This window comes from Artemia sp. Qi Xiang Cuo, chromosome 12 (assembly GCF_049724085.1).
Source record: "Artemia sp. Qi Xiang Cuo chromosome 12, ASM4972408v1, whole genome shotgun sequence".
Classification (NCBI taxonomy): Eukaryota; Metazoa; Arthropoda; class Branchiopoda; order Anostraca; family Artemiidae; genus Artemia; species Artemia sp. Qi Xiang Cuo.
In genome coordinates, this window is record NC_142805.1 from 58192947 (window position 1) to 58205763 (window position 12817).

Sequence of the window (12817 nt, forward strand, 5' to 3'; positions counted from 1 at the left end):
ATATGAAAGGGGCTGTCCCCTCCTCGATGCATCACTCTTTACGCTAAAGTTTGTCTCTGTCACAACTCTACTTTTTAAAACAATAAAAACTTTAGCGTAAAGAGCGAGGCGTTGAGGAGGGGGCAGCCCCTTTCATATAAGGAATAATTTCTGCGTTTTAAGTTTTAATGTCGCTCCCTACTTTCAGTTAAAAAAAAACTTGTTTTCTTTAGTTAATTTCTGAACTTTTTTGAATTAATGCAGCTTTAATTTTTGGCTCACCGTACGGGAATAATTAAAACAAAATTCGCATATTAATCTTACGTTTTTTTTTGGCTAAATGGCTTTCTTGAAATTTTGATCTGACGTAACTTGCGAAATAACTTACGTAACGAACTTCTATATTTGTATATTTTTATTACGTATATGAGGTGGTTCTCCCCTTAGTCAATACCACGCTCTTTACGCTAAAGTTAAAATTTTGTTTAAATCACAAACTCCTGAATCACAAAGGCCGTTTAATTAGAATAGATAGCTCTTTGGAAAGTACTAAAAAAAAACTGTAGCGTAAAGAGCGAGGTATTGACTAGGGGGTGAACCCCCTCATACACGTAATAATTTCTATTCGTTTTAAGTTCTAATGTTGCTTCTTACTTTCAGTTGATTAAACTTGTTTTTTTTTAAATTTAATTTCTGATCGGTTTTTAAATAATGCTGGGAAATCCGGCGCCCCCTTCATAGAAATGTCCCTTACCCCAAGGAAACATCCTCCACGGAAAGATTTTGCCAAGTAACCCCCTCCTCCATCCCCCCCCCACCAGAAAAAAATCCTTCCTGAAAATGTCTGTATATTTCCCAATAACCAATACAATGTGTAAACAATGGGCAAAGTTCATAACTTGCAGCTCTTTCCCTGGGAACTGTGGGGGATTAAGTCATCCTAAAAGACATATTTATTAGATTTTCGACTATGCTGAACAAAATGGTTATCTCAAAATTTTAATTCAGTGACTTCGGGAGAAAAATGAGCGTGGGAGGGGGCCAAGTTGCCCTCCAATTTTTTTGGTCACTTAAAAAGGGTACTAGAACTTTTATTTTCCGTTCAAATTAGCCCTTTTACGATCTTATAGGATTGATGGGTTGATACGATCATCCCTGGAGAAATCAAAATAACATAAAACGAATAGACACGCATCTGTAATCTTTTTTCTGATTAAATTAAAAAAAGTTTTTATTAGCTGAAAGTAAGGAACGACATCAAAACTTAAAACGAACAGAAATTATTCAGTATATGAAAGGGGCTGTCCCCTCCTCAACGCCTCGCTCTTTACGCTAAAGTTTGACTCTGTCTCACAACTTTATTTTTTAAAACAATAAAAAGTTTGACTTTCTCACAACTCTATTTTTTAAAACAATAAAAAACTTTAGCGTAAAGAGTGAGGCGTTGAGGAGGGTACAGCCTTTTCATATACGGAATAATTTCTGTTCGTTTTAAGTTTTAATGTCGTTCCTTACTTTCAGTTTAAAAAACATGTTTTTTTTATTTAATTTTTGATCGTTTTTTAGTTAATGCAGCTTTTATTTGCATAAAAATTTTACTTTTCTTTTGCTAAATGGATGTCTTTACAAATTAACTTACGTAACTAACTTCTATATTCGTATATTTTTCTTCTGGCAAAAAATACAAAGTTGCAGATTTTTGCAGATATGAGCTTGAAACCTATGTAATAGGGTTTTCTGATACGCTGAATCTGACGGTGTGATTTTCATTAAAATTCTTTCACTTGTAGGGGATGTTTCCCCCTCTTTAAAAAATCAAGTAAATTTTCTCAGGCTCGTAGCCTTTGATGAGTAATACTAAACTTAATAAAATTTATATATTTAGGATTAGCATTATAAACACATTCTTTTGATACATTTATTGACATCAAAATTTTGTTTTTGAAAGTTTCGATTACTATTGAGCCGTATCGCTTGTTTTTTTTATTGTTTTTTTATTACGTATATGTTATTACTTATATGAAGGGGTTCTCCCCTTAGTAAATAACACGCTCTTTAAGTTAAAAGTTAAAAAAAAATTTGATTCACAAACCGCTGAATCACAAAGGCCGTTTAATTAGAATAGATAGCTCTTTTGAAAGCACTAAAAAAAACTGTAGCGTAAAGAGCGAGGTATTGACTTGGGGGAGAACCCCTCACATACGTTATAATTTCTGTTCGTTTTAAGTTCTAATATTCCTTCTTACATTTCAGTTGAAAAAACTTGTTTTTTTTATTTAACTTCTGATCGTTTCTTAAATAATGCTTGGAAATCCGGCGCCCCCTTCATAGAAATTTCCCTTACCCCAACGAAACATCCACCACGACACTCTTCTCCCGAGTCTTCCCCGCCTCTAGCCCCCCCTCCAGAAAAAATCCTTCCTGAAAATGGTTGTATACTTCCCAATAACCAATAAATAATGCTGGCAAGTCCGGCGCCCCCTTCATAGCAATGTCCCTTCCCCCATGAAAACTTCCTACATGGAAAGAACCTTCCATATATTCCCCGACCCTCACAATACCCAACCAAACACACAAAAAAGAATATGAAAAAGTATGAAAAAAAAACAAAAAAAAAAAATCAAATTTAAAAAATATTAAATATAATAACTTTAATACCACACCCTGGGGACTTTGGGGGATCAAGTCAACCTAAAAGACATTTTTATCATATTTTCGACCATGCTGAACAAAATGGCTATCTCAAAATTTTGATCGGGTGACTTTGGGAAAATATGAGTGTGGGAGGGGGCATAGTTGTCCTCCATTTTTTGTTTTCAAAAAAGGGCACTAGAACTTTTAATTTCCGTTCCAATGAGCCCTCTCACGATATTCTAGGACCACTGGGTCGATACGATCACCCCTGGGGGAAAAAAAAACAAAAAACAAACAAACAAATAAACACGCATCCGTGATCTTTCTTCTGAGAATAAATACAAAATACCACATTTTTGCAGAGAGGAGCTTGAAACCTCTATCATAGGGTTTTCTGATACTTTGAATATGATGGTGCAATTTTCATTAAGGTTCTATAACTTTTAGGGGATCTTTCACCCTTCTTTCGAAAATCAGCCAAATTTTCTCAGGCGCGTAACTTTTGATGGGTAGCACTAAACTTGATGAAAGTTATATATTTGAAATCAGCATTGAAATTTGATTATTTTGATATATCTATTGGTATCAAAAAACCGTTTTCTAGAGTTTCGGTTACCATTGATCCGGGTCGCTCCTTACTTACAGTTCGTTACCACGAACTGTTTGAAAAAAAAAAAAAAATTCCACATTTTTGCAGATAGGAGCTTGAAACTTCTACAGTAGGGTTCTCTGATACGGTGAATCCGATGGTGTGATTTTCATTAGAGTTCTACGACTTTTATGGGGTGTTTCCCCCTTTTTTTAAAATAAGTCAAATTTTCTCAGGCACATAACTTTTAATGGGTAAGACTAAACTTGATGAAACTTATATATTTGAAATCAGCATAAAAATCTGATTTATTTGACATATCTATTGGTATCAAAATTCTGTTTTTTGAAGTTTTGGTTACTATTGAGCCGGGTCACTCCTTACTTACAGTTCGCTACCACAAACTGTTTGATTAACCTAGATGATGCCAGGAGTCAAATGTCGTTTCGACAATCGGATTTCAAGTCGTACCGGGCGAATAATTTAATTACTTCTGCATCTAATTAGAGCTAAAAAAAATTTGGGTCCTGTTCTAAGCCGGGCAACACGCGAGAAGTGAAGTTTGGTTAATGCTAATGAAATAAAACAAAGTATGATAAGGATATAATAGTTTAGAAACAAACTTGGGCTATACATCTGCACATTAGGGGTGGGGGAGGGGTAAAGCGTAGCATATAATTAATACGTAACCTATCCGAACCCAACCGAGGTACCCATTTTCGCCCCTTAAACCCCAAAAAACTAAAGTTTAAATATTTTTCACAGAGTGAGCAATAGTAATACCTCACTAGACAGCGGAAGCCTGTTTTTCAATGGTATCTTTGACATTGTATCTGTGGTTCTTCTCTATGTTGCCCGGCTGATAGAACAGCACCAAAATTTGTTTTTTACGGTTGCAAGCGTCTACCGACTGGCTGTATTTGTTCGACTAGCCTTATAGTCACTTTTTTACTTTCATTTAAAACACTACTTATTTATTTAACAAACCTTCGCGTCATGGAAATGTGTTTATTTTTTGTTTTTGTTTTTTTTTTCTTCCCAGGGATGATAGTATCGACCCAGTGGTCCTAAAATATCGCGAGAGGGCTCATTAGAAAGAAAACTAAAAGTTCTAGTGCCCTTTTTAAGTGAACAAAAATTGGAGGGCAACTAGGCCCCCTTCCACGCTCATTTTTCCCCAAAGTCACCCGATCTAGGCCTAGTTGTCCTCCGTTTTTCTGGTCACTTAAAAAGAGCACTAGAACTTTTTATTTCTGTTCGAATGACCCTCCCGCGATATTCTAGGACCACTGGGTCGATATGATTACTCCTGGAAAAAAAACCAAATAAACACGCATCCGTGATCTTTCTTCTGGCAAACCACACAAAATTCCACACTTTTGCAGATAGGAGCTTGGAACTTCTATAGTAGGGTTCTCTGATACGCTGAATCTGATGGTGTGATTTTTCATTAGCGTTCAATGATTTTTAGGGGGTGCTCCCCCTTTTCGAAAAAAAGGCAAATTTTGATGGGTAAGACTAAACTTGATGAAACTTATATATTTGAAATCAGCATCAAAATCTGATTGTTTCAATGTTTCTATTGGTATCAAAATTCCGTTGTTTAGAGGTTCGGTTACTATTGAGCCAGGTGGCTCCTTACTTGCAGTTCGTTACCACAAGCTGTTTGATTCAGAACCCACTGAAGATTTTCGATCTGTAGATCAGTAAAAACCGGTTTCATAGCCCCAAAGACAAGTAACGAGTGACCGAAGCATTGTAGTTAAATAATTTGGGCTATATATTTGCACATTAGGAGGGGGTAAAGTACTTGTACAGCGTGAAGTTAGAAAACAGTCAGTATTTCATTATATGCAGAATAATTGTAGCTAACACATTTTGCATGCAGACCCACTATAATTGACCCCACCCCCCTTAATGTGCAAATATTTAGCCCAAATTATATAAGTCCAATGCAATCTGTAACCCGTCACATGTCTTTGTGGCTATGAAACCGGTTTTTTCAAATCTTACATTCAGATCAAGAACTTTAGTGTGTTCTGAATAATTAACAAGTACCGACATACCATATAAAGTTATAAGCCGTACAATATGGTTATTAACCTCGAAGAAACTGCTCTATGTTTATTAAGAAAGGTAGTACCTCTGCGAACACAACAAGGTACTTTCCTCTTCAGACGACTAGTTCTTTCCATCTTGCATAGTATATCCTCAAACCCCAATCGACCAAAGTTTTTATACGAAGTAGGTTTTGATCTTGCCTCGTCATAACACGCTTGAGCATGGTTTTCAAATGACATCTTAGGAAGGTTATTCTACGGCCTTGATTCCCAACGTGGGGTGTGGGTCTCACCAGCGGGACATGGCCATGTTTTGGTGGGTCATAGGTAGGACGTGTGATCTTCGGCTGACAATACTTTAAAACCTTTGTTTTGAAAAAGAACATTTTTCAGGTGAATGACGTCACATTCAAATGCATTTAAAGAGCAAATAGTATTGCAATGACATAATACATTGTCATTATATATTCATGTCATTGTCATTATATGTCATTGTCATTATGACATTATAATGTCATTATATATTGTATTCAGACAATATTTTTCATTACTATAGTATGAAATATTCTTAGAGGACAACTCAAAAAAGATACCAAGTTAATGGCCTTTCAAACTGTCTTCGGCTAAATAACAAAATTTAAATGTCACGAGGGGGGCATCAGGATTTTAGTACTGCCTAGGTGGGGGATAGCCAAAAATCGTTAGGTTGACACTGCTGAAGAGACAAACGTCTTTTCAGAAAACGAGCTTCTGATGCTGTTTATACAAAATCCATCGAAGACAGGTTTCGGTGTTCGATTGCTGAGTGTATACAAAACCAATCCAGGCCTGCGTTGTTTTGAATGGAATAAACATTTAATGACATGAGGATCAACATTTTGGAATGAAGTGATTTCTGGATTAATTGGGCTGAAACTTTTTTACCATAGTGTAAGCATGACTCTTTCATTTGAACATATTTTTGTCAGCCGAAGAAGCTAATTTTTCAACTCTGATTCGGAAGAGAAACGAGCCAACTACTCACCTTTTCGAAGCTTTTTTTTTATTGGGTGACGTTAAATCGGGCGTCTTATTTGAACCGGATTTTTGCACTAAATATGTTTTGATCACGATTTTCAAAAATGAGTTTTGTTTTTGAATGACGCATAGGCACGTCACTCTGCATACAAATGCCTGTTCAGAAGACAGGCTTGTTATTTTGTATATACAAAATCCTCCAGCCTGCCTTGTTTTTAATAAAAATAAACATTTACTGACATTTATGAGGATCAAAACTTTGGACTGAAATATAACAGTTCGAGGAATGTATAGGAAATTTATAAACGCCACTCTTGGCAACCATTTCTAAGATCTCTCTCTTTGACTGAAAAGTGTTTGAAAGGACTTGCTTTAATCTTTCAGCAACGTTCAGTTTTTAGCGAAATTTCAAGATATTTTTGTTTAGACTCCATGAAAGAAGGATGGCAACCTCGGACAGACATATCTAGGATTGCAACAACTGTAATGCTAGCAATCAGTGATAGGTTCTTTAGCATATGGAACATTTCTGACAATAGTTTGGCAGTTTCATGGCAGTGTATAAACCTAACAGAAAAAATATGGTATATTCTCTGCTAGCTGCATAATCCTTATGTCTTATCATGGTTACTCTAGCCCATAGTAACCCAAAGTTAGAAAATGCGTTCTGGAAAAAAAAATTATCAAGTAAGGACGAATCTAGCGCAAATAATTCAACTGGCGATATGTATCCTACCTATGTTTTTAGGATTACAGAAAACTAGCGCTTTACTGAAAACACAAAAGAATATAGGAGTCTTGGTATGGTGAAAGTAAACCATTTAAGGACAATTTTAACAGTATAAAAGTAAAGAATTTTAGAAAACTGTCAAGTGAGGAAGAATCATCACTTGAAGGTGATTCAAAAATGGCAACTAGTATTTCGATTAATATTAATGGTAAAAGTTGACTGCGAAAACAGATTTAATTTAATTTTCAAAAAACAGAAAAATAGTGTCAGATCAAAAACAAAAACTGTACCATTGGAATCAACATCGTTGAAAACCCCTTAATTGGGGTGGTTATTTTTTGGGGAGAGGGGGGGTATAAAATTCTTTAAAAACGCATCAAAAACTTGTTTAAATGCATTTTGTTGTATTTTACGAGTTTTACAATAATTTTTTTTGGGTGTGGGGGGGGGGGGGAGGGGGTAAAACCAGGATATGGCCTTGTGGAAACATATAACATAACATAATATGGTATATTCTCTGCTAGCGGCAAAAATATGGTATATTCTCTCCTAGCTGCATAATTCTTATGTCTTCAAAATTCTTTAAAAACGCATCAAAAACTTGTTTAAATTCATTTTGTTGTATTTTTACGAGTTTTACAATTATTTTTTTGTTGGGGGGGGGGGGGAGGGGTGAAACCAGGATATGGCCTTGTGGAAACATATAACATAACATAACACTTAACACAAGAATAACCTAAAAAAAAATTTTATAACCTAATAGAACCTCGTTATAACCTAAAGAAATATGTTGTTTGTCTAGCAACAAATATAATTTTCTCAATTATTTGCTTAAAGTACAGTGGAAAATACTGTCTTCGCTCTCCCGGAGACAATTTCTTCGCGCGCAATTTGTTAGAAGATTTCTGCAGACACACCCCAACAGTGGCGGATTCAGGGGGAGGGCGAGGGTAAGCGGACCCCCCTAAAGTAGTCTAAAGTATTGTAATTTACTTAATTAACGCAAGTTTGCGCTAAATAAATTTGCTCCTAACGCAAGTTTATCGGATCAGCCTATTTTACCCCCCCCCCTCAAAAAAAATCCTGGATCCGCACCTGCACCCCAACCCTCCTTATGACTAATGTCTCTGGCTGGCTATGCCACTATTTGCAATATAAGGAGTGACGTCAAATCACGGAAAAAAGGGGCAAACATTCTTCAGAATCGAGGGAGGGGGCAATTTTATTATTTTTAAATTTTTCAATGTATATACCCAAAAATTTCAATGAAAACGCCGAAAAAGCGTTTTTCAAAATCTGGGGTGTGGGAAATACCAAAACCAACCCTTCCCAATTGATGTCGCTGAATATAAGGTAACAATTTCCTAGCTTCCTAATCTGTTTTTGCTACTGACAAATTTTGCCCTCAAGATATGTAGCAGAGAAACCCAATAGCTTTAAATAATATCTATGTTTCCTTGTTTTTAATTTGAAAACAACTGTAATTATTAAGTTTTATTTAGACAACTCAAAATCCAGACTAACATTTCTGAATTGAGCTAAAATACCCGACCGCTTCATAAATTATCATATAAATAATCATTTTTGACAATAATAGATTTCTAAGCTAGCTAAAACGGTTTTATGCATAGCAATTACCTCATATTAAATTTTCAAGTGTGACACATAAACTTAACTTCCAGTTTTTCTAATTGCTTAATACGATTCCACTTCCTTAGGGGGTTTAGAACACCGGGTGGTCAAAATGCAAAAATGTAAATTAGATTAGAGCATATCCGCCCTTTCATTTTCGTTTTTCAGATTTCCTTCATCTACGACTTAATCTTGGATTCTACCACGGTAATTTCATGCAATCTAGACCACCATTAATTACCCTTCCCTACTTTTTGTATATAAAGAAGAAAAAGGATTCTCAACCACCACCGAGACATTCTTCAATAGCCTGTCATTATAAATTATCTAAATATCTCTTATCAAGAAGGCGCCTTATTTGAATAAATTGGGAGCAAAGGCTCACTATCAAATCAGAGAATTTACCTAATTCGGGTAAAAAAGTTTCTTTTTTTCAACATTTACGTATAACTACAGTACGCTCAGCGCTGTTGAAAAGAAGCAATAGATAATCATTTCCAGCTTTTTTAACATTGCAGGGAACTTCCGCTTGCACCAATTTAGGGGGACGGGAAACGGAACGAATTCGAAAAAAGGCACAAAGAAGGGGTACTTATAAGGACAAAATTAGAAATTATGGGTGGAATTTAAAATTTTTTGATTCTCTTTTAAGGGGTGCATTCCTGAAGGTTCTTAACTGAACTAAGAACTTGTGTACATGGCCAACTGTAAATATTTCTAGGGTTGTCAAGCCTGCAAGATATTTCTCGAGGGGTTGGGCCAATGTCTTAAATAATATATCTTGTGAGAGTGTCAAATGTTTCGAATCTTGTGAGATGTAACCCTTGTGCTGGTCTTCATTGACTGGAGGGGGTGGCTGAATCCTGCCTTTATTTTATTTACAGAGAATGATAAACGTATGAAATCACTAATTGACATTTCATTAAGAAGAAAAAGTTATGATAAAGTGCTTATTAATTATACAGCCTTCAACAAAAATACGAAAAATTATCTTCTTGTCAATTTCAAGGAACAACTAGGAGGATATTTTTTTGTATTTCCCCGCGCTGGAGTCATTCCCATTTCACCAGGCCCTTAGGAAGCAAAAGAACAGCCACATTGGCTTTTTGTCACCCCTCCACTTTCTTTTACGGCTATTGTCGGAGTTAAAGTCAGCAGATCAGGTCTTCACCCTTCATCAACAGCATCAGGCACTCATCACCTCCATCCGCTCACGTCACTCACTACTTTCACCAGCTTGGGCCTTCAGCCCTCAGAAGACGCGATCATGACGTCCATCCGAGTCCATTTTTCTCCTGCTATTATTTTTTAGTGATTTTTTTTTAGGGATTTCCATAATCAGTGTCCTTCTCATTATTCCAAAATTATTCAAAAAGTGTTTCATGTTTCTAGCTTTATCAGACTATTTATTTTAAGAGTAGCCAAAAACAAAACAAACTGCAGGATTACTTCATACAAGAACCGAAGACCCTAGCCCCTGATATTATCGAGCGCAGGGGCTATTTTGACCTGCGAAGGTCCGAACTGTCGAACGTAGCCAGCAAGTTGAGGGCAGTGACGCCAATTGGAGGAGGAGGGGCACATTATTCCAAAAATTATTTTGCCTTTAATAGATTTTAAAAAACACATTTTTTTGGTATTTTCATTGAAAATGTTTTTTGGTATTTTCATTGAAAATGTTTTTTGGTATTTTCCTAAAAAAAACTGAGACACCAATAAAAATTGCCCCCCCCCCTCCGAAGATTTTGAAAACCAAAGTTTACCCTCCCCCTAATTTCCATTGATTGACGCCATTAGTTAAGGGAGTTGACAAAAAGCCAAGCTATAGTGTCGACAATTCTGGTTCTTTTGCTAGTAGATATCAAAAGCTGGTCGTTAGGTTTCAAAAACCTTGATTGACGTTACAAACGTTATCTTACTTTGCTCAACCCTTGTCAATAGAAACCGAAACTAAAAAAGACCCTGCCGAAACAAATCAAAATCTTGATTAATGCATCAACGGAGGCTATTATTTATACCAATCCTAAATATGCAAATTCGGTAACTTTAAATTTTAGAAAAAGACGTTAAATATTTCCAAAAAAATGTTACGAGCTTGGTGAAAATTACACGTGTCATGCAACATGTATGAGAGCCTTTAATTTACAAAATTCGAAATTTTGAATTTTTTTCGAGAAGGAAGGGCCTTTTTCTTCCAGATGTGGTTGCATCGAACCAGTAGTCGCCGAGTATCGGAAGAGGACTCACTCGATCAGAACTTAAAGGTCTGGTATCTATTTTTGTAATTAAGTCATTATAAAAAAAATTATCCTTACAGATATAAAGAGGAAAGTTGCAACATAAAACTAGATTAAAATTAATCCATCAACTGAATCTAGTCTTCTAAGCAATCGCAGGGTATAGGAAGAGGACCCGTTTGAATGGAGATTAAGTCAATATAAAAAAAAAAATCATCCTTACAGAAGTACAGAGCAGTTGGAACATAGAACTTGATTAAAATTAATGCTTCAGTGAAGACTAGTGTTCTAGTAGTCGCAGAGTATCGGAAGATGACTCATTTGAACGAAATTAAAAACTCTGGTACCTTCTTTTGTAATTAAGTCATTATGAAGAAGTAAAGTTATCCTTACATCCTTAAAGATGTAAAGAGCAAAGTTGAAACATAAAACTTGATTAAAAATAATGCGTTAACATAGTCTAGTACTTATGCTGATCTGAAATATGCAAAATCAGTAGCTTTGAGTTTGCTGTTCACAAGTATTTTTTTTTTAACTTCAGAAAGTATGTTAAAAATTTCCAAAAAGGGGTATGACCTGGATAAAAATTATACAACTTGCCTGAGAACCCTAAATTTATAGTCTACAAAAGACCAAATTTTGATTTTTTCCCGAGAAGACTGGATTTTTTTTTTCTTCAAGACGTGATCACATCGAACTAGCAATCGGAATAAGGCTCATTTGAACGGAATTTAATGTTCTGTTGCCTTTTTTCATTGAGTTACTACACAAATAGTTATCCGCACGGATGCGAAGTTGAAATCTAGAACGAAGAAAAAGTATTGCTTCACAGATTATGTTAAATATTTCTACTAAATGCTAGGGGGTTTGACCCCCCCCCCCAAAAAAAATGTCTGTCCAAACCATAATAACGGAACAAAAATGAATATAAACAAGTGTTTGATGCGTTTTTTTGTAAACCCTCCCCCCCAAAAAAGTTCTTGTAAATCCCCCTCCCCGAATAAAAATCTTTAGCACTGTTATTATTTTTGTAGAGATGCAATATTTCATTGCTGCTGCGACTTTGCAAAGCACTAAAGTCTTCACTGACTCAAATCAGCCAGCTACAAACTTTTGTTAGGAATTCTAGAGGAAAGATGTCGTCAATTAGGACGCACTGTTAGAGTTATATCCGGAAATACAAATTTAATCAAGGTAGGGATCATAGTCTTTTGTTTTAATTTGCAATCTGTATAAAAGAATTGTGGCGGTCAACAGCTACGAATTATACCTTCTATAATTACAAACGAATACTAAGTATTTGCCTTTTTTAATGATGAACTTAATTATGACTTAGAAGAAAGCTGTCATAGTTAAAAAAGATAAGCAATTAAATTGGGAGTGAATTTGTAATTTGTATATATTTTCTTAAGAGACCACCCTTTCTTTTGAGGGTCACAAGCTCTTTGCTTCAGGGGTTCTCGACTTTTAATAGCTAATAAATCCATAATTGTTACCTCCCATGCTAAGCAGTCGTATACGTTGAAGAGAATATATATATATATATATATATATATATATATATATATATATATATATATATATATATATATATATATATATATATATATATATATGGTTATATATATGATTATGGGTTGGGCCATTTCCTCCTCCGGTGTTAGCAGATTTCTCATTTAAGGGGATAAATTATCGAAGAAGGGGAAGATAGGCTGCTTCGTGGGTTAATGAGATATAGGTCTCCCCGTTGTATTGTGGCAGTAGGAAATTTTGTATTGAAGGGAAGGATGTCAAATGGAGCGTAATTTTTCTTTAGTATTTGTCTCTTTTGTATATGGCTTTGAAAGGCTCTTAAATACAGATTCTATATATATATATATATATATATATATATATATATATATATATGTAAGGAAAGTTGTAAGGAAAATGAAGGAAG

General features: G+C 35.3%; 1 protein-coding gene across 2 annotated transcripts in view; it reads right to left on the reverse strand.

Annotated features, from left to right (window-relative positions):
- Wnt6 (Wnt oncogene analog 6) overlaps nucleotides 1-12817 on the reverse strand; it is a 109233-nt gene that overhangs the window by 55214 nt on the left and 41202 nt on the right. The gene's annotated exons all lie outside the window — the stretch shown is intronic.